The following is a 24,730-nucleotide window of genomic DNA, read 5'->3' as shown; positions in this document are numbered from 1 at the left end:
CGGAAGCAAGGACTTGGTGGTGGACGTGGACAAGATTTCATCTATGCCCACCAATATTGAGTGGGGTGATGCCTCATCTTCTAAGGTATTGGGTCTTGGCAAGGTTGTCATTTCTCATGATCTCACGATTGAGAAAGTCATGCTTGTTGAGTCCCTTGCATACAATTTACTTTCTGCTCGTCAACTTGCAATCGTGGGCTTTGCCACTTTCTTTGATATTGATACCATGGCCCTCTTGTGGAGCAAGACTCTTAAAGTAGCCTTTGTTGGGCATGTCGAGAATGATCTTTATGTGATTAACTTTTCGGAGTGCCCCACTAAGACCGCGACGTGCCTAAAGGCTAAAGTTGACGTGGGATGGCTTTGGCATCGTCGTTTAGCCCACGTCAATATGAGATCTTTGCAATGTCTTCTCAAGGGGGACCATGTCCGTGGACTAACAAATGTTAGTTTTGCCAAATATCGGGCTTGCAGTGCTTGTATCGAAGGAAAGCTACATGAGAAGGCTCACCCACCCACGACTATCATCTACTCGAAGAGTCCCCTGGAGCTTCTTCACATGGATCTCTTTGGGCCTCCATCCTTTGATAGTCTTGGGGGTAGAAAGTATTGCTTAGTGATTGTGGATGATTATTCAAGATACACTTGGGTATATTTCTTCAAGAGGAAGAGTGAGATCCAACAAACCGCCATCGACTTTGCAAATGAAGCTCAACGTCAACACAATGCAAAGATCTTGGCAGTAAGAAGTGACAACGGCACCGAGTTCAAGAACTACACCTTGGATGAGTTTCTTAGTGATGAGGGGATCAAGCATCAATATTCCGCACCTTACACCCCTCAACAAAATGGTGTTGCGGAGAGGAAGAACCGGACGTTAATGGACACGACAAGGACCATGATGGCAGAGTTCATGTCTCCCTACAACTTTAGGGCCGAAGCCATCAACACTGCTTGTCATGCACCTAATCATCTCTATCTCTGCAAAGGCTTGAACAAGACTCCATATGAGATACTTACCGGCAACAAGCCCAACCTCAAGTACTTCCGGGTGTTCGGTTGTAAGTGTTTCATTCTCAAGAAAGGTGTTCATTTGTCTAAATTTGAGGCTAGAGCTCACGAGGGCATGTTTGTTGGTTATGCTACAAATTCTCATGCTTACCGTGTCCTCAACAAGTCCACCAGACTCATTGAGGAGACGTGTAACGTGGAGTTTGATGAGAATAATGTCTCCCAAGTGGAGCAAAGTGGTACTTGTGATGTAGGTGATGAAATTCCTCCCCAAGACATAAGAAGAATGGGTGTTGGTCATATCCTACCCATTGAGAAACCCCTTGTGGCCGAAGGAGAAGGACAATGTTCCACTCAAGTGGAACCATCACCAACCCAAGACCCACACGCTTCCGAAGAACAAAGTGAAGGCCCTCAACCAAATGAACAAGATCATGGGCAAGATCAACCTCAAGATGGTGGTGAACCACCAAGTGATGCCCAATGTCAAGTTCTTTCTACCGAGCAAGTTCAAGATCAAGAGCACTCAAGATTAAGAACAAGCTCAAGATGACGCTCAAGATGATCAAGTTACCGCTCCTCAACTCTCTCTCAAGGAAGAATTGGAGCGTCGTGCCGCCAAGATTGCAATCAAGCTCACTACCAAAGATCACCTCATGAAGAATGTGCTTGGAAGCTTAAGAAAGGGAGTAAGCACTCGTAGACGATTAGCAAACTATTGTGAACATCACGCGTTTGTCTCTTGTGTTGAACCCCAAAAGGTCTATGAGGCGCTCGAGGATCCGGATTGGCTCAATGCCATGCATGAAGAACTCAACCACTTCGAGCACAACAAGGAGTGGAGATTGGTGCCAAGGCCAAAGGAGAACCATAATGCCATTCTAACCAAGTGGATATTCAAGAACAAGCAAGATGCTCATGGGATTATCATTCGCAACAAGGATCGTTTGGTAGCACAAGGTTACTCCCAAGTCGAGGGTATCGACTACGGTGAAACCTTTGCTCCCGTTGCTCACCTTGAATCCATTCGTTTGTTGATTGCTTATGCTTCTCATCATAACTTCAAGTTGCAACAAATGTATGTGAAGAGTTCTTTTCTTAATGGTCCTATTAATGAGTTGGTGTATGTCAAACAACCCCCGGGGTTCGAGGTTCCCGAGTTCCCCAATCATGTGTACCAACTCTAGAAGGCACTCTATGGCCTTAAACAAGCCCCACGTGCATGGTATGAGCACCTTACCGAGTTGTTGCAAGATCATGGGTTTGAAATTGGGAAAATCGACCCCACTCTTTTTACTAAGAAGGTCAAAGGGGAGTTGTTTGTATGCCAACTATATGAAATTATCTTTGGTTCTCCTAACAAAGCTTTCAATGAGGAGTTTGCCACTCTCATGACCTCGAAGTTCAAGATGTCCATGATGGGAGAGTTGAAGTTCTTTCTCAGGTTCAAAATCAAACAAAGAAGAGAAGGAACCTTCATCAACCAAGCCAAATACACTCAAGGCATGCTATTCAAGCTACGTGATGTCAAGCCGACTTCCACTCCAATGCCCGTCAAATGCCAACTTGACATAGATCCCAATGGTAAAGCGGTGGATCAAAAGGTATATCGCTCCATGATTGGCTCCTTGCTTTACCTTTGTGCATCTAGACCAGATATCATGTTGAGTGTGGGAATTTGTGCACGGTTTCAAGCCGCACCTAAGGAAAGCCACTATGTGGCGGTCAAGCGAATCTTTCGATATTTGGCTCATACCCCAAACTTTGGCTTATGGTACCCAAGAGGAGCTAACTTCAACCTTGTGGGCTTTTCGGACTCGGATTGGGAGGGAGACAAAGTGGATAGGAAGTCAACTTCCGAAGGGTGCCAATTTCTTGGTTGCTCTTTGGTGAGTTGGTATTCTAAGAAGCAAAGTTGTGTGTCTCTCTCGTCCACCGAAGCGGAGTATGTGGCCGCCGGTAGTTGTTTTGCTCAAATTCTATGGATGAGGCAAACTTTTAAAGGATTACTGTGTCATTTGTGACAAAGTGCCTCTTTGGTGTGACAATGAAAGTTCCATCAAGATTTCTCTCAACCCGGTGCAACACTTCAAGACGAAGCATATTGAGATTCAGTATCACTTCATCCGGGATCACATTAGGCGAGGGGAGATCGAGCTCAACTATGTCAACACTCATGATAACCTTGCAGATATTGTCATGAAGCCTTTGGATGAAGCAAGATTTCATGAGTTAACACTGGTGCGCGTCGGTCCTAAACAAATGGTTTTTAACCCCTTTTCGCAACGACATTTGGAACCGTCACCAAGTGAGTGTGTGCGATAGCGTGTCCTTCGCACATGACCCAGAAATCGTCGGGGATAAGCCCTCCTAAGACCCAGGCTGGGGCCGTGTGCGATCGGGCGAGGCATCGAAACCCAATCATTTCCGTAGGTATGTACATCCCACACGGTAATCCGAGAAAATCATTTCCGTAGATATGTACATCCCACACGGTGAATCCCAGAAAAAACATTTCCGTTCGTATGTATATCACACACAGTCAATCGAAGGAATATGTTTCCGTTCTTATGTACATTCCACACAGTCAATCCAGGGAACACATTTTCGTTCGGACCTACATCCCACACTGTTTTATGTGTAGGCTCGTGTGTGAAAGGTGTAACTATCACACACGGTTTGCCATGGTTAACTGTTTTCTTTCATCAACTATATCACACATGATTTGATGAAAAAAACTATGTGGCATTAGGCTATCCATCGCAAGCGCTTTTTCTGCTAAAACCGTTTGCAAAGGTCCATGACACATTTAACAGGTTTATTAGTTTACAATTAATAATTCCAGTATTATGGAAATTCACATTTCATATCGAACAGCTGTTTGCCAATTTCATATCAGGCACATAAATATATTATAACATCACAGTATGATAGCTACATGAAAACAATACAATACAACATATAGCTAGTTCAACTTCATAAGAACAATATATTCATTTCCCTAATCGAGATCATCCAGACTCGTATTATCCACTTCTGCTTTCAGTTCAGTAAGAACCCGTTTTGCACGGGCCAACTGGGAAAGTGCCTCCTCCTTCGCCAACACCATCTTAGCAAAGTCTGATTAAAAAAATCTGAGCTCATTCTCCACCTTCAACTTTTTATCCCGCATCTTGAAATATGCTTCAGCGTTGAAAACACTTTGTCTAAGCCTACGTGTGTTCTCTTCGTCATACATGCTCCAGAGCTTCGCTAGACACATCTTCAAAGACTGTGGCCACTCTTGATCAACCCTCTCCAAGTAAGAACACTTCCGTTCATCCTATAATATTTAAAACTAGATCAGTAACAATTGTAGGGGAAATGGGTTTATAGCAGCATAGAAAATCACCAATGCTTATTTTGAAAAACTGAAGAAACATGTTAATTATGACATATCTTCTCAAAAAGATCAATGTGCAAATGAAATAATTGGTACTGAGACAACAACCAAATTCTGGAACATCAGAAGCTATAATTAACTACAACGACGCTACAAGTTCTTACTCATGCACAATAAATAACGAATTGAACATTTTATGAGGAAGGTAAATATAACTGCAACAACATAGCGACAATGTTTGGATGACACCAAATTGATATTAACAGTGTATACATGCACAAATTTAGTAACATAGAACTAATAGCACTAAGGCCGTCCACTATGTATGCCAAAACTGGGGTAAAGACAACTATTGCTACATCTCGCACTGGTGCCCTGCACTAGCGAGCCGATGCAGTGGAAAAAAAATGAAGGACCCGGACTCCGGAGCACGTAGTTGCTCCGATGCCCAATTCCTTCGTGCCATAAAGATTTATTATTTTACTGCTTGGCTGCTCGGATGTGTGGACCAAAGTTGGCTGCACAAACTTCTGAAGCGGTGCCAAATAATTTTCTAATGGCACCGTTGATGAGATGGGAACAATTTAAGATACTAGGTACAAACTGTGACACTGTGTTAGGATGCGTTTGGTTGAAAGTATGGTATGAATGGGTTGGGACTGTGAAGGTGTCTGAATCACATCTAACAAATGATTTGTAATGATGAAAGAGGGTCTAACCTTCTCTGCACATGCCAGAAACTTCCTCCCACTGTCCACAGAATCAAATGCAACTATCTTCACGCATGGAGATTGATGGTGATAACGAGCAGATAGATCTTCAGCCACCCCACTCCATTCGTTGCCACTGATGGTCTTAGGGAGCTACAAGAGGAAGAAATGACTCAAATCGACCACCGGGTAAAAATCCTTCATTCCAAGTCATAGCCCGAGAGAGAGAGAAAAAAGGCATACCCTGGTGGTGAAGGAGTAGTCGCCGGAGGAGGAACCGCTGGAGATATCTTTGAAGAAGGCCATGGCGACCCCGGCGGTAGGATGTGAGACGGAGAGAGCGAGGAGGCGGCTATAGCTTAGCAAGGAAGGAAGGAAGGAAGGAGGAAACAGGGGAAATGTGACTTGTGGTCGGGGAGAAAACGGGGTGGGGAAGGGGGGAAGGGGGGCGGGGGTAGATATTTTGGCAATAGGCCAAAATTTTGGAATTGTGGAGGGAAACTTTGCGCGCGGTGCCACCAGACCATTCACTTTGAATGACTGTGTGCATCACAAACGATTCTTCTGCTTTACGCGCATGGGATGAGTTTGATAATTCAAATTTTGGTGAAAATTTCCCTGGGTACGTCATTGCATAATTTAACATCGCTTGCTAATTTGGGCACACAAAAGAGCGTATAGCAGACAAACCGCACTTACTGAATCGAGCAATTTTAGTAACTAAACAGAGCAAGTTGACCTAAACATTGCTAAACAAAAGACCAGCATTAAAAACAAAGCCTGAGTACGCATAATTTTAACAAATCCGCCTACGCGCCGACCTATGCATCACCGGTGTGAGATGAGACGTCGATGACTTGTCCTGGCGACATGCCGCCGTTGGTGGACTCCGCGTCCCCCCTGCTGAAGTCGACCGCGTCCTCGTCCTCGGCGCCGCCCTCAAGGTTGTAGTACTCATAGTAGTGGCTGCACCAGAGCTCGCGTTGGTACTCCACCGCCGATTCCTCAACGGACAGACTCTTCTCTACCTTGACTTCGGCCACGCGCAACACCTCCTCCCGGCGCTCCTCGATCTCCGCCGCCTCCTGCATCTCCATCTCCCGCTCGGCGACCTCATGAGGAAGCAGGTGCTCCATGGCCACCATCGCCTTTTCAGACATGGGTTGCATGCCGGAGTCTGAGGTGGCCTGGAATATCTTGGCACGTGCATCCTTGATCTTGGCGTGAATAGCCTCGACCCGGGCCAGGGCGACATTAGCGGCATGGACAGCAGCTCGAGCGCTCTTGGTGTTTGCAGCCGTCGTCGCAGTAGCAGCTGTAGCCGTCTCGGCTGCTGCAGCTGCCCTATCGGCTGCCGCAGACGCCTTCTCGGTGGAAGCGGCCGCGCTCAATGCGGATGCGGCGGCACTCTCAGCGTAGGCGGCCGCGCTCTCGGCGCAGGCGGTGGTGCTCGGGGGGGGGGGCATCGTACGGGCCTTCACGAAGCGTTTCCATGGCGTCTTCTTTGCAAGAAGGGGGTACAGGAATGGGGGTCTGGATTCGTGGATTTGCGGGTTGCCAGCATTGGACCAGACGAGCCGGCGAAGCTTAAGGAGGGAGACTTAAATAGACCCAGATATTTTCATCGCAAACGGTTCCTCGAAAACAACTGTGTGTGATGTTGTAGATATTTTTTATTAGCTGTGAAAGACGAATTTGGAGTATAGTGGCAACAGATGGTGTTTTAAATGTACGAGAAATTTTATAGTACTAATACAACTTTCATGTCAAATTTTGGAAAATTTCAGGGGTCATTTGACCTTTTAAGACATTTAAGTGATTTTCTAGCCATTTAATGACCGTAATTGAAATTTGAACTACATATACACGCAACAGCTAACCATAACGGTTTGAAAACTCATATTTTGTGTACTTATGTGCGATTTAATTCCATGTGCAGTAAATTGGAAGGAATTTTCAAACATATTGGTCTCAAGGCATGGGCACACATGCATGGAGTAGCATGGCATTTTAATTCCAAAAAATCTTGGTTGATGTAATGTCATGCCACCAAGATGATGTGGAAAAAAATTGGCATGTTTGACGAAAGTTTGGACACACACCCCTCACAAACCGGAGCAACTCACTAGAAGGCTCGTGGTTCCGAGAGGGAACAATGCATGTTTGATGACGAATGGGGGATAGCTTCCTCTTACGGCCTTCAATTTTTTTCTTCGTCTAACAAGCACTACTACAACTGTAATGTGCAATTTTTGAAAATTCTAAGTGTCATTTGACCTTTTTAAAAAATTAAGTGATTTTCTAGCCATTTAATGGCCGTAATTCAAATTTGAACTACATCTACATGCAAAACCTAACCAAAACGGTTTGAAAAATCATATCTGTGTACTTGTGTGCAAGTTAATTCCATGTGCAGTAGATTAGAAGGAATTTTCAAACATATTGGTCTCATGACATGGACACATGCATACGTATGCATGGAGTGACCTGGCATTTTAATTCCAAATTTTTTAAAAAATGATCAGAAAAACATGAAACCTTGATTGATTTAATGTCATGCCACCAAGATGATGTGGTAAAAAAATTGGCCTGTTTGACGAAAGTTTGGACACTCATCCCTCAGAAACCGGAGCAACTCACTAGAAGGTTCGTGGTTCCGAGAGGGAACAATGCATGTTTGATGGTGAACGGGAGATAGCTTCCTCTTACGGCCTTCAATTTTTTTCTACGTCTAACGTGCACTAATACAACTGTCATGTGAAATTTTTGAAAATTTCAGGGGTCATTTGACCTTTTAAAGACATTTAAGTGATTTTCTAACCATTTAATGACCGTAATTCAAATTTTAACTACATCTACATGCAACACCTAACCATAACGGTTTGAAAAATCATATTTTTGTGTACTTGTGTGCGAGTTAATTCCATGTGCAGTAAATTAGAAGGAATTTTCAAACATATTGGTCTCAAGACATGGGCACACACGCATAGAGTAGCATGGCATTTTAATTCCAAAAAATTTAAAAATGATCAGAAAAATATGAAACCTTGCTTGATTTAATGTCATGCCACCAAGATGATGTGGTAAAAAAATTGGCCTGTTTGACGAAAGTTTGGACACACACCCCTCACAAACCGGAGCAACTCACTAGAAGGTTCGTGGTTCCGAGAGGGAACAATGCATGTTTGATGACGAACGGGAGATAGCTTCCTCTTACGACCTTCAATTTTTTCTATGTTTAACATGCACTACTACAACTATAATGTGAAATTTTGGAAAATGCAAGGGGTCCTTTGACATTTTAAAGACATTTAAGTGATTTTCTAGCCATTTAATTCAAATTTGAACTACATCTACATGCAACGCCTAAACATAATGGTTTGAAAAATCATATTTGTCTACTTGTGTGCGAGTTAATTCCATGTGCAGTAAATTATAAGGAATTTTCAAGCATATTTGTCTCACGACATGGACACATGCATATGTATGCATGGAGTGACATGTCATTTTAATTCCAAAAAATTTAAAAAATATCAGAAACACATGAAACCTTGGTTGATATAATGTCATGCCAGCAAGATGATGTGATAAAACAATTGGCATGTTTGACGAAAGTTTGGACACACACCCCTCACAAACCGGAGCAACTCATTAGAAGGCTCGTGGTTCCGAGAGGGAACAATGCATGTTTGATGACGAACGGGAGAAAGCCTCCTCTTATGGCCTTCAAATTTTTTCTACGTCTAATGTGCACTACTACAACTGTAATGTGAAATTTTTAAAAATTCTAGGGGTCATTTGACCTTTTAAAAAATTTAAGTGATTTTTTAGCCATTTAGTGACAGTAATTCAAATCTGAACTACATCTACATGCAATGCCTAACCAAAGCGGTTTGAAAAATCATATTTGTGTACTTGTGTGCAAGTTAATTCCGTGTGCAGTAAATTAGAAGGAATTTTCAAATATATTGGTCTCACGACATGGACACATGCATACATATGCATGGAGTGACATGGCATTTTAATTCCAAAAAATTAAAAAAATGATCAGAAAAACATGAAACCTTGGTTGATTTAATGTTATGCCACCAAGATGATTGATACGTCCATTTTGCATCATGTTTTTATATCGATATTTATTGCATTATGGGCTGTTATTACACATTATGTCACAATACTTATGCCTATTCTCTTTTATTTTACAAGGTTTACATGAAGAGGGGGAATGCCGGAAGCTGGAATTCTGGGCTGGAAAAGGAGCAAATATTAGAGACCTATTCTGCACAACTCCAAAAGTCTTGAAACTTCACGGGAGCACGTTTCAGAATATATAAAAAATATTGGGCAAAAGAAGTACTAGAGGGGGGCCACCCACCGTCCACGAGGGTGGGGGGCGCGCCCACCTGCCTTGTGGGCCCCCTGGTGGCCCTCTGATGCCCATCTTTGGCTATATGGAGTCTTTCGTCAAGGAAAAATCATGAGGAAGCTTTCAGGACGAAACTCCGCCGCCACGAGGCGGAACCTTGGCGGAACCAATCTAGGGCTCCGGCGGAGCTGTTCTGCCGGGGAAACTTCCCTCCGGGAGGGGGAAATCATCGCCATCGTCATCACCAATGATCCTCTCATCGGGAGGGGTAAATCTCCATGAACATCTTCACCAGCACCATCTCATCTCAAACCCTAGTTCATCTCTTGTATCCAATCTTTGTCCCAAAGACTCAGATTGGTACCTATGGGTTGCTAGTAGTGTTGATTACTCCTTGTAGCTGATGCTAGTTGGTTTATTTGGTGGAAGATTGTCGGGGGTTTGGTGCGACATATGCCAACGAATGGCTTATCATGGTGGGGGCGAGTAGAACATCGCCGGTGCCTGGAAACGGGATGAGGCAAAGACATGCATGCCGGTGAATCTTACCCAGCTTCGGGGCTCTCCGGGGAGATAATACCCCTAGTGCTGCTCTGCGGGGTCTCCGCATGATCACTATGGTCAAGTGTTTTACACGGTTGCACCTTGAGCTGTGTCTGGTGGTAGGAGAGGGCGAGGCTAGCTCTCTCCTTCTATCTGGTATGGTATAGAACTACTGGGATCCAACCCTTTGCATGGGTGCCCCGGGGGGTTTATATAGGCCTACCCCCCAGGGGTACAATGGTAATTCGACTGGGCGCGGGCCCAGCCGTCAGTGCCTCCGATCTCCGACTTCTCCGCCGACCGCTGGGGCCCGCCGACTGGTGGCCCCCGCCGACTGGTCTGGTACGGAGCCGACAGGCCGCGTCCGCCGCGGGCGGGTCCTGCCGGCTGCTGACTACTGTAGCCGTGCTCCTGATGACGCGAGCTTGGTCATGGGGTCGTGGCAACAGCCCCACCGCCTGGTGGGCGATCACTGTGGCCACTCCCCATCTCTTCTTGATTAATGGCGCGTGGGCCCCGGGGGAGGGCTCGGCCGACTCCCCCGGGCCAACTCCCGACGGGTCCGACTGGCGGTTCTGATGTCAGGTCGTATAGACAAGCCGTCGTGGGCGCAGGACCAGGTACGGTGGTGCTGATGTCAGGGCCGGCCGGGCAACAGTGCCACACCGCAGGGAGATCTTCCCCAGTACGGCGTGCCGTAGCCATGCCTGCCCTTGGTAAGGGGCGGGGAGTGGGCTTTATTGTAGCCACGCCCCTGCCTCGTCCCCCTCGACGAGGTCACGGTTTGTTGGAGTCGCCGGCCGACTCCCCAAGGCCAGCTTCTCTGACAGTAGTCCCCGAAGCTGGTGAGGCGCCACGGACGATCGGCCAAGAAGCCTCAGCAGTTTCTCTTTCCGGGTGCTCAACACATGGTCTTGATTGACTTCTGCCGGGCTGACTGGAAGGAGTCTGACTCGGCCAACTCGGACTCACTCAATTCCGACTTGCTCAGTAGTTCGAACGTCGCGGCGGGTTTTTAAGTGGTGTGCTAGCTAAGCTTCCAGGCCGCCGCCCGTTCTTGGCCTGCCACACAAGGGCACGTGGCTAGGCCGTCCTCCCAGCCCACGCGCGCGACGGGACAGACCCGTAGGCGGGGCCCGCCACTACCGTGCCTCGGCGCCCGAGCGGATCCACTGCGGCCCGGTGGACGGTTGGGATTCCCATGAAGTTACTGTGCGCAGTAACTTTACGTGGATCGTGGGGGGTGAGGGAGTCCTGGATTAGGGGGTGTTCGGGTAGCCGGACTATACCCTCAGCCGGATTCCTGGACTATGAAGATACAAGATTAAAGACTTCGTCCCGTGTCCGGATGGGACTTTCCTTGGCGTGGAAGGCAAGCTTGGCGATGCGGATATTCAAGATCTCCTACCATTGTAACCGACTCTGTGTAACCCTAACCCTATCTGGTGTCTATATAAACCGGAGGGTTGTAGTCCGTAGGCAATCAACTCCATACACAACAATCATACCATAGGCTAGCTTCTAGGGTTTAGCCTCCTTGATCTCGTGGTAGATCTACTCTTGTACTACCCATATCATCAATATTAATCAAGCAGGAGTAGGGTATTACCTCCATCGAGAGGGCCCGAACCTGGGTAAAACAAAGTGTTCCCTGTCTCCTGTTACCATCCGGCCTAGACGCATAGTTCGGGACCCCCTACCCGAGATCCGCCGGTTTCGACACCGACATTGGTGCTTTCATTGAGAGTTCCTCTGTGTCGTCGCCTTTAGGCCCGATGGCTCCTTTGATCATCAACAACGATGCAGTCCAGGGTGAGACTTTTCTCCCCGGACAGATCTTCGTCTTCGGCGGCTTTGCACTGCGGGTCAATTTGTTTGGCCACCTTTAGCAGATCAAAAGCTACGCCCCTGGCCATCAGGTCAGGTTTGGAAGCCTAAACTACACGGCTGACGTCCGCGGGGACTTGATCTTCGATGGATTCGAGCCATAGCCAGGCACGCCGCACTGTCTCGATGGGCATGATATAGCTTTGCCGCCGAGCAGCGCCTTGGAGGCCGCACACGCATCGGTTCCGACCATTGATTCGGAGCCTACTGCGCCGATCGAGGATTAGCGGTTGGACGCTACCTCAGGGGCTGCGATCTCAGAAGCGATCGAGCCGAACTCCAGCCCCGCACTCCGCATGGCCCGTGACTCCGAGGAGCCAGATTCCTCTCCGAACTCCGAGCCCCCCGCGCCCCTGCCGATCAAATCCGATTGGGCGCCGATAACGGAGTTCACCGCCGCGGACATCTTTCAGCACTCGCCCTTTGGTGACATCCTGAATTCTCTTAAGTCTCTCTCTTTATCAGGAGAGCCCTGGCCGAACTACGGTCTGCAAGGTTGGGATACGGACGATGAAGAAATTCAAAGCCCACCCACCACCCACTTTGTAGCCACTGTCGATGATCTAACCGACATGCTTGACTTCAGCTCCGAAGACATCGACGGCATGGACGACGATGTAGGAGATGAACAGGAACCAGCACCTGTAGGGCGCTGTAAGGCCACCTCGTCATATGACATATATATGGTGGATACTCCAAAAGATGGAGATGGCGATGGAACAGTGGGGGATGACGCCCCCAAGAAACAGCCAAAGCGCCGGCGTCAGCGGCGCCGCTCTAAATCCCGCCAAAGCAAAAACGGTGATTCTGGCACGGGAGATAATACTACCCCGGATAGCGCCGAAGAACACCCACCTCAGCAAGATTCGGCACAGGAAGATGGAGAAGCCAGCCCTCATAAGAGAGCAGCAGACCTAGCGGTCGAGGATGATAACTGTACGCCTCCCTCTGAAGACGAGGCAAACCTCGACGACGACGAATTCGTCATACCATCAGACCCCGCCGAACAAGAGCGTTTTAAACGCAGGCTTTTAGCCACGGCAAGCAGCCTCAAGAAAAAGCAGCAACAGCTTAGAGCTGCCCAAGATTTGCTAGCCGAAAGATGGACTGAAGTCCTTGCGGCCGAAGAGTATGAACTCGAACGCCCCTCCAAGAGTTACCCGAAGCGCAGGCCGCTACCCCAATCAGAGGAGGAAGCACCTACATCACCAGCGCATGACATGGCAGACCGGCCACCTCGCGGCCGCGACAGAGAGGCCTCTCGGCCCTCCACCCAAGCCATGCCCCAACGCCGCTCAGCTAAGGTACGAGAAAATGCGCCCGACCTGCGAGACATACTGGAGGATAAGGCAAGACAAACAAGATCGATCTACGGATCGCGTAGGCGCCCTAAGACATGTGATAATGATCTTCACGCCGGATACAACGAATCCGGCCGGGCCGAACACAGCAGACATAGCTCTTCCGAGCTGCGTCGTGATATAGCCCAGTACAGAGGCGCCGCACACCCGCTATGCCTCACGAATGAAGTAATGGATCATAAAATCCTAGAGGGTTTCAAACCCGTAAACATCGAATCATACGATGGCACAACAGACCCGGCGGTATGGATCGAGGATTATCTCCTTCACATCCACATGGCACGCGGCGATGATCTACACGCCATCAAATACCTCCCGCTCAAACTTAAAGGACCGGCCCGACATTGGCTTAACAGCTTGCCAGCAGACTCAATCGATTCTTGGGAAGACCTGGAAGCCGCATTCCTTGACAACTTCCAGGGCACTTACGTGCGACCGCCGGATGCCGACGACTTAAGCCACATAATTCAGCAGCCAGAAGAATCGGCCAGACAATTCTGGACACGGTTCCTAACAAAGAAAAACCAGATAGTCGACTGTCCGGACGCAGAGGCCCTAGTAGCCTTCAAGCATAACATCCGCGACGAGTGGCTTGCCCGGCACCTGGGACAGGAAAAGCCGAAATCCATGGCAGCCCTCACGACACTCATGACCCGCTTTTGCGCGGGAGAAGACAGCTGGCTAGCTCGCAGTAACAACTTATCAAAGAACCCTGGTAATTCGGATACCAAGGACAAAAGTGGCAGGACACATCGGAATAAGCAAAAACGCCACGTTAACAGCGACAGCAATGAAGACACGACAGTCAATGCCGGATTCAAAGGCTATAAATCCGGTCAGCGGAAAAAGCCATTCAAAAAGAATACTCAGGGCCCGTCCAGTTTGGACTGAATACTCGATCGCTTGTGCCAGATACATGGCACCCCTGAAAGGCCAGCCAATCACACTAACAGGGATTGTTGGGTGTTCAGGGAGGCAGGCAAGTTAAGGGACGAAAACAGAAACAAGGGGCTGAACAGCGACGACGAGGAGCCCAAGCCACCGAACAACAATGGACAGAAGGGCTTTCCCCCACAAGTGCGGACAGTGAACATGATATACGCCACCCACATTCCCAAGCGGGAGCGGAAGCGTGCGCTACGGGACGTATACGCGATAGAGCCAGTCGCCCCAAAGTTCAACCCATGGTCCTCCTGCCCGATCACTTTTGATCGAAGGGACCATCCCACTAGCATCCGTCATGGCGGCTTTGCCGCATTGGTTCTCGACCCAATCATCGACGGATTTCATCTCACAAGAGTCCTCATGGACGGCGGCAGTAGCCTGAACCTGCTTTATTAGGATACAGTGCGGAAAATGGGCATAGATCCCTCAAGGATTAAGCCCACAAGAACGACTTTAAAGGCGTTATACCAGGTGTAGAAGCCAACTGTACAGGCTTAGTAACACTTGACGTGGTCTTCGGATCCCCGGACAATTTCCGAAGCGAAGAGTTAATATTCGATATAGTCCCGTTTCGCAGTGGCTATCACGCCCTGCTCGGACGAACCGCATTCGCAAAGTTCAATGCGGTGCCGCACTATGCATATCTCAAGCTCAAAATGCCAGGCCCTCGAGGAGTAATTACGGTCAACGGAAACACCGAACGCTCCCTCCGTACGGAGGACTATACGGCGGCTCTCGCAGCGGAGGTACAAAGTAGCCTTCTCAGGCAATTCTCCAGTCCGGCCATTGAAAAGCCAAACACTGCCAAGCGCGCCCGGAGTATCCCACAACAGGACCGCCTGGTACACTCTGAGCAAGCGTAGCAATGCGACCCCAACCCCAGCTTTCGCGACATAGCGAAACCAGTACCTCGCGTACATAACTACGCCCTTGAAATACCATGGGCACAGGGGAAGGGGCACAATAACGGCACGCCCAAAATACGGCTTAAAACGTACTAGGGGCTGCCGGATTCTTTTTTTTAATTTTTTTCTTACTTTCAGGACTCCATACTTCGGACGACCTGCTCGGCAATTCAACTGCCGCACAAACGATGCAAGATCTAGGGAGGCAGACAAGCCATGCCGCATTATGGAACTCCCAGGTGGTCTCTATTATGAGCGGTATACCTGTTTTAAATACAGTTCCGCGGCCTGCCCCTGGTCAGGACATACTAAATAGTCCAATATCTTTTTGCTTATCGCACTACTTGTATCGTTCGGCTTTGATAAATATCCTCTCTATAAACAATGCATAGCTTTTGTCTATTTTCTGCATTACTCTTTTTTTATATATGTTCATTAATGACATGTTGCACCCGTACACTGTGGTACGGCAAGTACGCCAGGGGCTTCAGTACCCTTTAATATGGTGTGAGAAGTCCGTACACTTTCACAAGTGGGGCACCCCGAACTTATAGCACTATATGCATCGGCTCCGAATCATGATTTGGGTCAATAGTTGGGTTTGCCTGGCTCCTATGTTTTGGTGCCTTACGTTCCGCTATATCGGCTAATGTAGCACTAGGAGAACCACTGCGATTGTGCCCCGGTTGAGCTGGGTTAAGCACCTCAGTAGAGAAAGCTAAAACTGACTGTCATGATGAGGCGAGAGACTGGTTGCTGTTCGAGAGGTTTTTCGAGTCCCTAAAGACTTATGCCGCTTCGAGCGAGGAGTTGGATAACCCCAGCCAAGGCGTGGATAGCGCCCCGAACTCGGTCTTCCGAACTAGGGGCTTTGCCGAAATTTAAAATTATAAAGTTCTATGGCTAAGTGAGAGTGTTCAAGCATTATAGTCTGATTGCCTGGTTCATCATGCTGAGCGCCTCCCTCGAAGGACCCAACCATGGGAAAAAGAGCGCTTAGGTTTATCACGGAACACCCCAGCACTAGTGGCATGGGGGCAGAAGCCGACGACTGGCCATCTCTCAATTTTTGATAAACGTCCACATAGAAAATAATATTTTAAATTCAATAAGCATTGCTTAGCGCATATGAACAAGTTTTCAGCGCACAGGATAAACACGAGCGAGTTCATTCAAAAATTACATCCTTGGTACACTCATCCGCTACAAGGCGGGCACCCGCAAGAACATCCTTATAGTAGTTCTCGGGCTTGCGATGCTCCTTCCCCGGCGGCGGCCCGTCCCTAACAAGCTTCTCACCGTCCAGCTTACCCCAGTGCACCTTTGCACGGGCAAGGGCCCTACGGGCACCTTCGATGCAGACGGAACGCTTGATGACCTCGAGCCTTGGACATGCCTCCACCAGCCGCCGCACCAGCCCGAAGTAGCTCCCAGGCAGGGCCTCTCCGGGCCACAGCCGAACTATGAAGCCCTTCATGGCCTGTTTGGCCGCCTTGTGGAGCTCGACCAGCTGTTTTAGCTGGTCGCTCAAGGGCACAGGGTGTCCGGCCTCAGCATACTGAGACCAGAACACCTTCTCCGTCGAGCTGCCCTCTTCAGCTCGGTAGAATGCAGCGGCGTCGGATACGCTGCGGGGTAGATCTGCGAATGCCCCTGGAGAGCTCCGGATTCGGGTAAGTAACAAGTAGTTTACTTTTATATTTCTGCTTTGCATAAAGAATTCCTTACCCGCTGCTATCTTTTTCACCTCCTCCAACTCTTGGAGGGCCTTTTGGGCTTCGGCCTTGGCAGACTTGGCAGTCTCAAGGGCCGTCGCGAGCTCGGACGCTTGGGTCTTTGACTCAAGCTCCAAACTCTCATGTTTTTTCATGAGAGCCTGAAGCTCTTGCTGCACCTCGCCGACCTGAGCCCCAAGTTTCTCTCGCTCGGTGCGCTCCACGGCCATTTTCTTTTCGGCCTCAGATAGCGCCTGCTTGAGGGTCGCCACCTCAGTCGTGGCCCCTACAATAAGCAGTACAATCCTGTTATTTTTTGCAATCACGCCTCTCTATAGGCACCCTTTTCAGTAAGGTATTTCTTACCTTCTTTCTCCTCGAGCTGCCGCTTGGCAAGGCCGAGCTCTTGCTCGGTCCGCCCGAGGTCCTGTTTCAGGACACCCACCTCCGCAGTCAGTGCGGCGGTGGATAGCAGTGAAGCCTGCATACGCATATTGACTCTTTATTGTTAGACTCCTGCGAAATTTAATAGATCCTCTATTCGGATTTTCTTTCCGAACGCCAAAAAGAGCATCAGGGGCTACTGTCTATGCGGTAATATTTTTACATATTTTTTACTTACCTCGAAGCCTATTAGGAGGCTAGCGCAAGCTTCACTCAGTCCGCTCTTGGCGGACTAAACCTTCTGGATCACCGTACTCATAATTGTACGGTGCTGCTCCTTGATGGAGGCGCCTTCAAGCACCTCCAGCAGATTGTCCGGCACCTTCGGTTGGACGGAGGCTGCCGGCTCAGATGGCTTGCTCCTCTTGGAAGGAGTTCGCCTGACGCGGTCCGGAATCGTTGAAGATTCCGGCACGGTGTCCGGCTCAAAGTCGGACTTGGAGCCCTGGGGGGTCTTGTCCCCTTTACTCCTGGAGTCCGGGAGGTCGCCTTGCGGCTCCTCCAGGACCATCTCCTCTTGCCCCGAAGCTTGTTGCGACGCCACTTCGGCGTCGTCCGCGGTGCGGGGGGAGACAGCGGGCGGAACGGAGTTCACGTCCGATGAATCTAGGGAGCCGCTCGACGACTCGTTGAGTTCGGCCCGGGGCGGGCTGCATGATTATATTCGACATTAGGGAAAGCTGTGCAACAAAAGGAATATCATGAGTTACTCTGGTATCCGAACACTTACGATTCCGCCGGACGCCTGGCCCTGTCCGGCCACTCCTCTTCTTCCTCGTCGACGTCGGGGACGTAGTCCGGTGGAGGGGTTTTCCTCTTCTTGGACCCTTCAGCCTTCCCCCTTGGGGCGGCCTTCCTTTTCTTTCCTCCCTCCGCTGGGAGGGGAGAGTTTTCTTCTTCCTCCTCCTCGTTTTCACGGGAGGAGGGCGTCTCGGACTCATCGGATGACGAGTCCGACAACACCATGTTGCGGGTACTCCTTCGAGTCCCCGTGGTCTTCTTCTTCTTGGCCTTCTTTTCCGGCACCACATAAGGCGCCGGAGCCAGCAGCTTCACTAGTAGAGCTGGGGCTGGGTCTTCGGGCAGCGGAGCCGGATAGTTAATCGGTCCGGATACCGCCCGCCAAGCCTGTCAAAGGTAAGGGAGTTTAGATCCCGCATAGAGTTAAACTATGAAAAAAGCTGAACATCCTGTAAAAGGTGAAAATAGCTTACCTCGCTAGCGTGACGCTGCGAGCTGTATCCGCGGTCCTCGGAAGCGGATGCGGTAGCCACGGCACCTTTGATTAGTGCCTTCCAGACATCTTCATACGTCGTGTCGAAGAGCCTGTTAAGGGTTCGGTGCCGTGCCGGGTCGAACTCCCACAAAGTAAAGTCTCGTTGTTGACACGGGAGGATTCGGCGAACGAGCATGACCTGGACTACATTTACAAGCCTGATCGACTTGTTTACCAGGGACTGGATGCATGTCTTCAGTCCGGTCACCTCTTTCTCGTTACCCCATGATAGGCCCGTCTCTTTCCAGGACATGAGCCGCGTGGGGGATCCGGATCGGAACTCGGGGGCTGCGATCCATTTCGGATCGCATGGCTCGGTGACGTAGAACCACCAGGCTTGCCACCCCTTTAGGGTCTCTACAAAGGAGCCCTCGAACCACAGGACGTTGGCAATCTTGCCCGCCATGGCGCCTCCGCACTCCGCCTGGTTGCAGTGCACCACCTTGGGCTTGACGTTGAAGGTCTTGAGCCAGAGGCCGAAATGGGGGCGGACGCGGAGGAAAGCCTCGCACACGACGATAAATGCCGAGATGTTGAGGATGAAGTTCGGGGCCAGATCGTGAAAATCTAGGCCATAGTAGAACATGAGCCCCCGGACGAATGGGTGAAGTGGAAAACCCAGTCCGCGGAGGAAGTGGGGAAGGAATACTACCCTCTCATGGGGCCTTGGGGCCGGGAGAAGCTGCCCCTCCTCGGGAAGCCGGTGCGCAATGTCTTTGGACAAGTATCCGGCCTTCCTTAGCTTTTTTACGTCGCCCTCCGTGACGGAGGAGACCTTCCATTTGCCTCCCGCTCTGGACATTGCTGGAGAAGGTCGAGGTGGGAAGTGCGGGCTTGGGCGTTGGAGCTCGAGTGCGCAGGAGATGGATAGGCAAAGGAGGAAGAAGGCGTAGGTAAAAAGGTGGATCCTTATGCCCTTATATGGGCGGATGCGGTTGTGCGTCCCCACCTGCCTAATAAAACTCGCTTGCCTCCCAAGCGCCGTGGTAAATGGCTCGGTTAGGGTTACCCACGTCCGTATTGATGAGAATCCCGTAAAAAGGGCACACGATCTCTGCTTTGACAAGACGTGCCAAGGAAACCGCCTCGCAAAACATGCTGAGGTGGGAAAGTAAAAACGATTTGAGTAAAGGACTTGGCCGTAGTGTGATAGCGCACTGCGGAATACGTCAGCAGATTTGATTTGTGTTAATATTATTCTCTCTATGGCAATATGTGGAAGCTTATTTTGCAGAACCGGACACTACTCTTGGTGTTTAAAAATCTTCTATGAAGGACTTGGAGGAGGAACCCGCCTTGCAATGCCGAAGACAATTTGCGCGCCGGACTCGTCATCATTGAAGCCTGGTTCAGGGGCTACTGAGGGAGTCCTGGATTAGGGGGTGTTCGGGTAGCCGGACTATACCCTCAGCCGGACTCCTGGACTATGAAGATACAAGATTGAAGACTTCATCCCGTGTCCGGATGGGACTTTCCTTGGCGTGGAAGGCAAGCTTGGCGATGCGGATATTCAAGATCTCCTACCATTGTAACCGACTCTGTGTAACCCTAACCCTATCCGGTGTCTATATAAACCGGAGGGTTGTAGTCCGTAGGCAATCAACTCCATACACAACAATCATACCATAGGCTAGCTTCTAGGGTTTAGCCTCCTTGATCTCGTGGTAGTCTACTCTTGTACTACCCATATCATCAATATTAATCAAGCAGGAGTAGGGTATTACCTCCATCGAGAGGGCCCGAACCTGGGTAAAACAAAGTGTTCCCTGTCTCCTGTTACCATCCGGCCTAGACGCACAGTTCGGGACCCCCTACCCGAGATCCGCCGGTTTTGACACCGACAGGGGGCGTGGGGTTGCGGGCGCAGTAAATCCCCACGTCCGCCCCCTCGGCTTCGCAGCCCACGGGGCTATAAGTAGGGGGAAGAGGGGGGCACGCGCGCCCCTCCTTCCTACTACCCCTTGCTTTCTTCCTCCTCGCAGCTCCTTGCTCTCCTGCTTCCTCTTCTCTTCTTCGCTCCGCCGCACGCCCAGGCTCCGGTGAACGCTGCGGTGACAGCTCGCGATGAGCTCTTCCTCCGCTGCCGCGCCTCCCCCAGTGTGCTCCGGCACCTGGGACGGCTCTGAAGTCCATGAAGACCATATCAAGTTCCTCCGCCGGACCCGTCGGCTTCCCGACGAAGACCGCGTGCAGGTGCGTCTTGCGCCGGAGGGGGAGATTTCCCCCGCCCCGCAGGAGGGCGAGCGGGTCATCTTCCGCTCGCACTGGCTGCGTGGGCTGGGGCTGCCGGCGAGCAGCTTTTTCCGGTCGTTCATGGAGTTCTACGGCCTCCAGCCGCACCACCTCACCCCCAACACAGCGGTGCTACTGTCCGCCTTCGTGGCTCTATGCGAAGGCTTCCTCGGAGTAATCCCCACCCTCGAGCTCTGGGGGGAGTTCTTCTTCTCCAAGCTCGGCACCTAGGCTGCGGGCGTGCCGGCTCAGTGCGGCGCCTTCATCGCCGTGCGAAGGACAGGAGCCGACAACCACTTCCGCTCCATCTCGCTATTGAAGTCGGTGAAGATGTGGCAGCGGTCCTACTTCTATGTCAGGAACGTCGCCACGAGGGGCGACTGGGTCCATCTGCCGGCTTTCGAAGCCGGCCCGCCGGCTGGTAGACTGCCCAACTGGTCATACCGGGCCAGGTCACTGACGCCTGCGGGAGCCGGCGCCATCACGCGACTCCGAGTGCTGACGCAGTCGGAGGGTCTGACTGGTACGGACCTGCTGGCCGCCTTCGTCTTGCGCCGAGTTCTCCCACTCCAAGGCCGCCCTCACCTGATATGCCAGATGAGCGGGGGCCGCGATCCGAGTCGGATGTGCACCAAGGACATGCCTCACGAAGAGGTGGCCCTGATGGTGAACTCCCTCTCGGACAGCAGGCTCCCAGAGGACTGGCGATTCGGCAAGGAGCCGTACTCCCGTGCCAACCCCCCGCCTGTGGTGAGTCGCCTTTCTTTTCTTTCTTTTGATTGTCTTCTTCTTGCCGAGTTTGTTCTGAGCAGTCGGCTTTTGGTTAGAATCCCCTTCTTCACCCACCAGCCGGCACCTCGGGGCCGGCCCGTGAGTTCGTCGCTGACCGGGCGGAGAGCGATATCGATGACCCCGATCTAGGGGCGGTGGCTCTGGAAGACGATGCCGAGGGAGGAGGAGGGACGACAGGCGACTTCAGGCCCTCAGCTACCTTCACCGACTGGCCTGAAGACGACGCCGAGGGAGGAGTCGCCCCTCGCCATCGGCCAGGAGCCAGTCAGCCGGGCGCGGGCTCTTCTGCCGCGTCGGGCGCTCCAGGCGGCGGGAAGAAGCGCCGGGCTGCGCCGACTTTGTTCGCCAGCCAGCCAAAGAAGCCCAAGGGCTCGGCTGCGGTGACCCGGCGGGATGAGGCAGCCACGAAGGCCATCCGCTTCCATAAGGAAGTGAAGAAGCCGCCGTTGGTCTCTGCGTAAGTATTCTTACTTCGGAGTTTATTCTTTCTTCGTGTTTTGTCTGAGTCTCTGCTCGCCCCTCTTTCTTCAGGGCTCCCCTCTCTCTTGAGCGGGTCGCTGCCGCCTCCGTCATGGGGTCAGCGGAGACGCCCGCCACCACTCGGCAGATAGACCCCGCTGTCGACCTCCGGGAGGCGACGGAGCGGAATGCGCAGGAGAAGCGCAATGAAGAAGAAGCCCTCCGCCTGGAGAAGGCAGAGGCTGACAGGGCGGAGGCCTCCGCCAAGAAAAAACTGGCGGAGGCCGAAGCCGCGGCGGCGGCGAAGCAGCAGGCTGAGGAAGCCGCACGCCGCCAGTCGGACTTGCTTGTTACCCCGCTGAACTCTGCGCCGCCGCCCCCGGAGTTCACGGGGCAGACTGGAGGAGCTGGCAGGGAGAACCTCGTTGAGGAGATGGAAGGCGGCGAGCCCTCTACTCCAGGCGCGAACGTTCCACCGCCGCCTCCGCCGCCGTCTGAAGGCGTGCAAGGCGAGCAGCCAGCAGACCCTCCGGTGCCGCCGACCGAAGACAAGGCCGTGGCGAGGCTACTCCTCCAGGTCGGCTCGCCAGCGCGGCGTCGTCTGGAGAAGGTGACTTCAGCACCCCGGCCCCTGGAAGCCGGCACCGCCAGCTCGGCGGCTCCAGACGCCGAAGCGACGAGCGCCACACCTGTTGGGTGGGTGCGGGGAGGCGGCACAGGGCCGCTGAATTGGGCACTCCTGGATGTCCAGGCGAAGCTCCGCGCTGAGGGCGACGCCCTCCAGAGTTGCACCAAGGCGTCCCTAGAGTCGCGGGCGGCCGTCCGGGTATGTTTTTTCTTTGGGCCTTTGTTTTTCTTGTTCCTCTCTGTGGGGGCGCGCCAGCACACCCACTGGGTGTAGTCCCCGAGTTTTGGGCCGGCTGCTGAGCAGGCGGCCCGGAATTCCAATTGATGAACTTCTGGGTACTAACTCTGTCTGAGATGCTTGTTGCAGGATTACCACAACCTCCGCTTCACTGCCTTAAACCGCAATGTTGAAGAGCTGGGCAAGCGGACCGCCGACTTGGCGGAGAGCCAGAGTAAGTCCTTCCCTCTTTTTTCTTCTCTGCGGGGGTGCGCTAGCGCACCCGTGGGCTGTAGTCCCCGAGATTCGGGCCGACTGCTGAGCAGTCGGGCCGGATCTCCTCGGCGACTTACTTTATTGACGGCTGTTGTCTTTCTTCCTTTCCTTCAGGAGCCAACGCTGCTCTTCAACAGCAGCTGAGCGAAGCCAACTCCGCCCTGCTCGCCAAAGGGGAGGAGTGCAGCAGGCTCGCCATAAAGCGCGATCTGCTGGCCACTCAGTTGGCGGAGCAGAAGGAGCTGCTTGCGAAGTCGCAGAGGAAGGCGGAGGAGACGGAAACCGCCCTCTTGGCCGAGTTCGCGAGCGAGCGCTCCTCCTGGTCTGACAAGGAGGCGCTGCTGTCCTCTGGCTTCCACAAGATTGAAGACATCGTTGATGGTGAGTCTCTTTATATTCTTTCTTCGAGCTACCGACTTAGATCGTGCCGACTCCTGGTTTTGACTTGCTTTTTCGTTTCTTCGTGTATTTTGCAGACTTCTTCCCTGGGCAGTCGCAGGCCGCTATCCAAGCCATCGAGGCCGATCATGAAAGTCGGAGGGCAGAGGGCGTGGAGATCGCCGCCGATGCCCCCCGGACTCTTGATGAGCGCATCTTGAGCATCAAGGCTCGCCTCTGGCCGGCTCACCGGATGCTGCGCCGGCTTCAGCGCATCGGCGCCCAGGCGATTTCCGCCCTTTGGCCGGATATGCAGGCTCCGCGCACCCCCAACCTGACGGCCAACTGGTTGGAGGTCGCGGCTGGTCGCCTCGAGGCCTGGAAGGGCTCTTCGGCCCGGGCTGGAGCGCGCCGGACCTTGGAGTTCGTCAAGACATGGTACCCGGGGCTGGATCTAGACCGGTTGGCCACGCTTCGGTCGGAGGCCCAGCCGGAGCTGGCAGCTGCGGAAGACGCCCTCGTCAAGCGTGCTGCGGTGATCGCCGAGTACACCGACACGAGCATCTTCATCCCTGAGCGGTCTAAAGACAGCAAGGTGGTACCGCCGGAGTGGTTTGGGATGAACCCAGACTACGGCGAAGACTCAGCGGAGGTGATTGACTCTAGCGTCGAGGAGGAGGACGAGGCAGAGGATGAGGGCGAGGCGGAGGCACCAGAAGACGGAGCAGACGGCCAGCCTCAGCCCGACCGTGCCTCCAGCAACGAGCCACGTGCGACCGTCCCGACTGCTGCAGGAGGCGATCAAGCCGAGACTAGCCGGTCGACCGCCCCGACGCCTGACGCTGGCGCCTCCTCCGACCCCCCGAATCCGTCTGCCGCCTCCTAAGCTGCCGCTGTGTCTTTTGTTTTATCTGCTTCAGTAGTCTTTTGAAGAACTTGTTAATTCGCACAATTCCACCCGTGGGGTGTATTTTGAACCTCTACTCGACAATTCGGCCAAGGGCCTATGTTATATATATATATATCGTTTCTTACTCATTGTTCTTTTGGCTGTTTTCCTTTGCCACTTTCTCTTAGTTGCCTGCCTTGCCAATCGGACAGCCGCTCTGCGGACTATTGTTGGATCAAGTGCTATGCTACTTTGGGAAAGCAAGTACTTAGCCGATTTCAAGATTGTTTGAGGAAGTTGGATAGAAAACGACAA

At 51.7% G+C, this 24,730-nt stretch overlaps 1 pseudogene; it reads right to left on the bottom strand.

Moving 5' to 3' along the window:
- Positions 1 to 5,924: 5,924 nt before the first annotated feature.
- The window catches only part of LOC147958287 (uncharacterized), a 45,339-nt pseudogene continuing 26,533 nt past the window's right edge, over positions 5,925 to 24,730 (bottom strand).

Source organism: Triticum urartu, chromosome 7A (assembly GCF_056163025.1).
Source record: "Triticum urartu cultivar PI428250 chromosome 7A, HENAU_Tu73, whole genome shotgun sequence".
Classification (NCBI taxonomy): domain Eukaryota; kingdom Viridiplantae; phylum Streptophyta; class Magnoliopsida; order Poales; family Poaceae; genus Triticum; species Triticum urartu.
The sequence above is the reverse complement of the archived record's forward strand: the minus strand, read 5'-3'. Positions and strand labels throughout refer to the sequence as shown.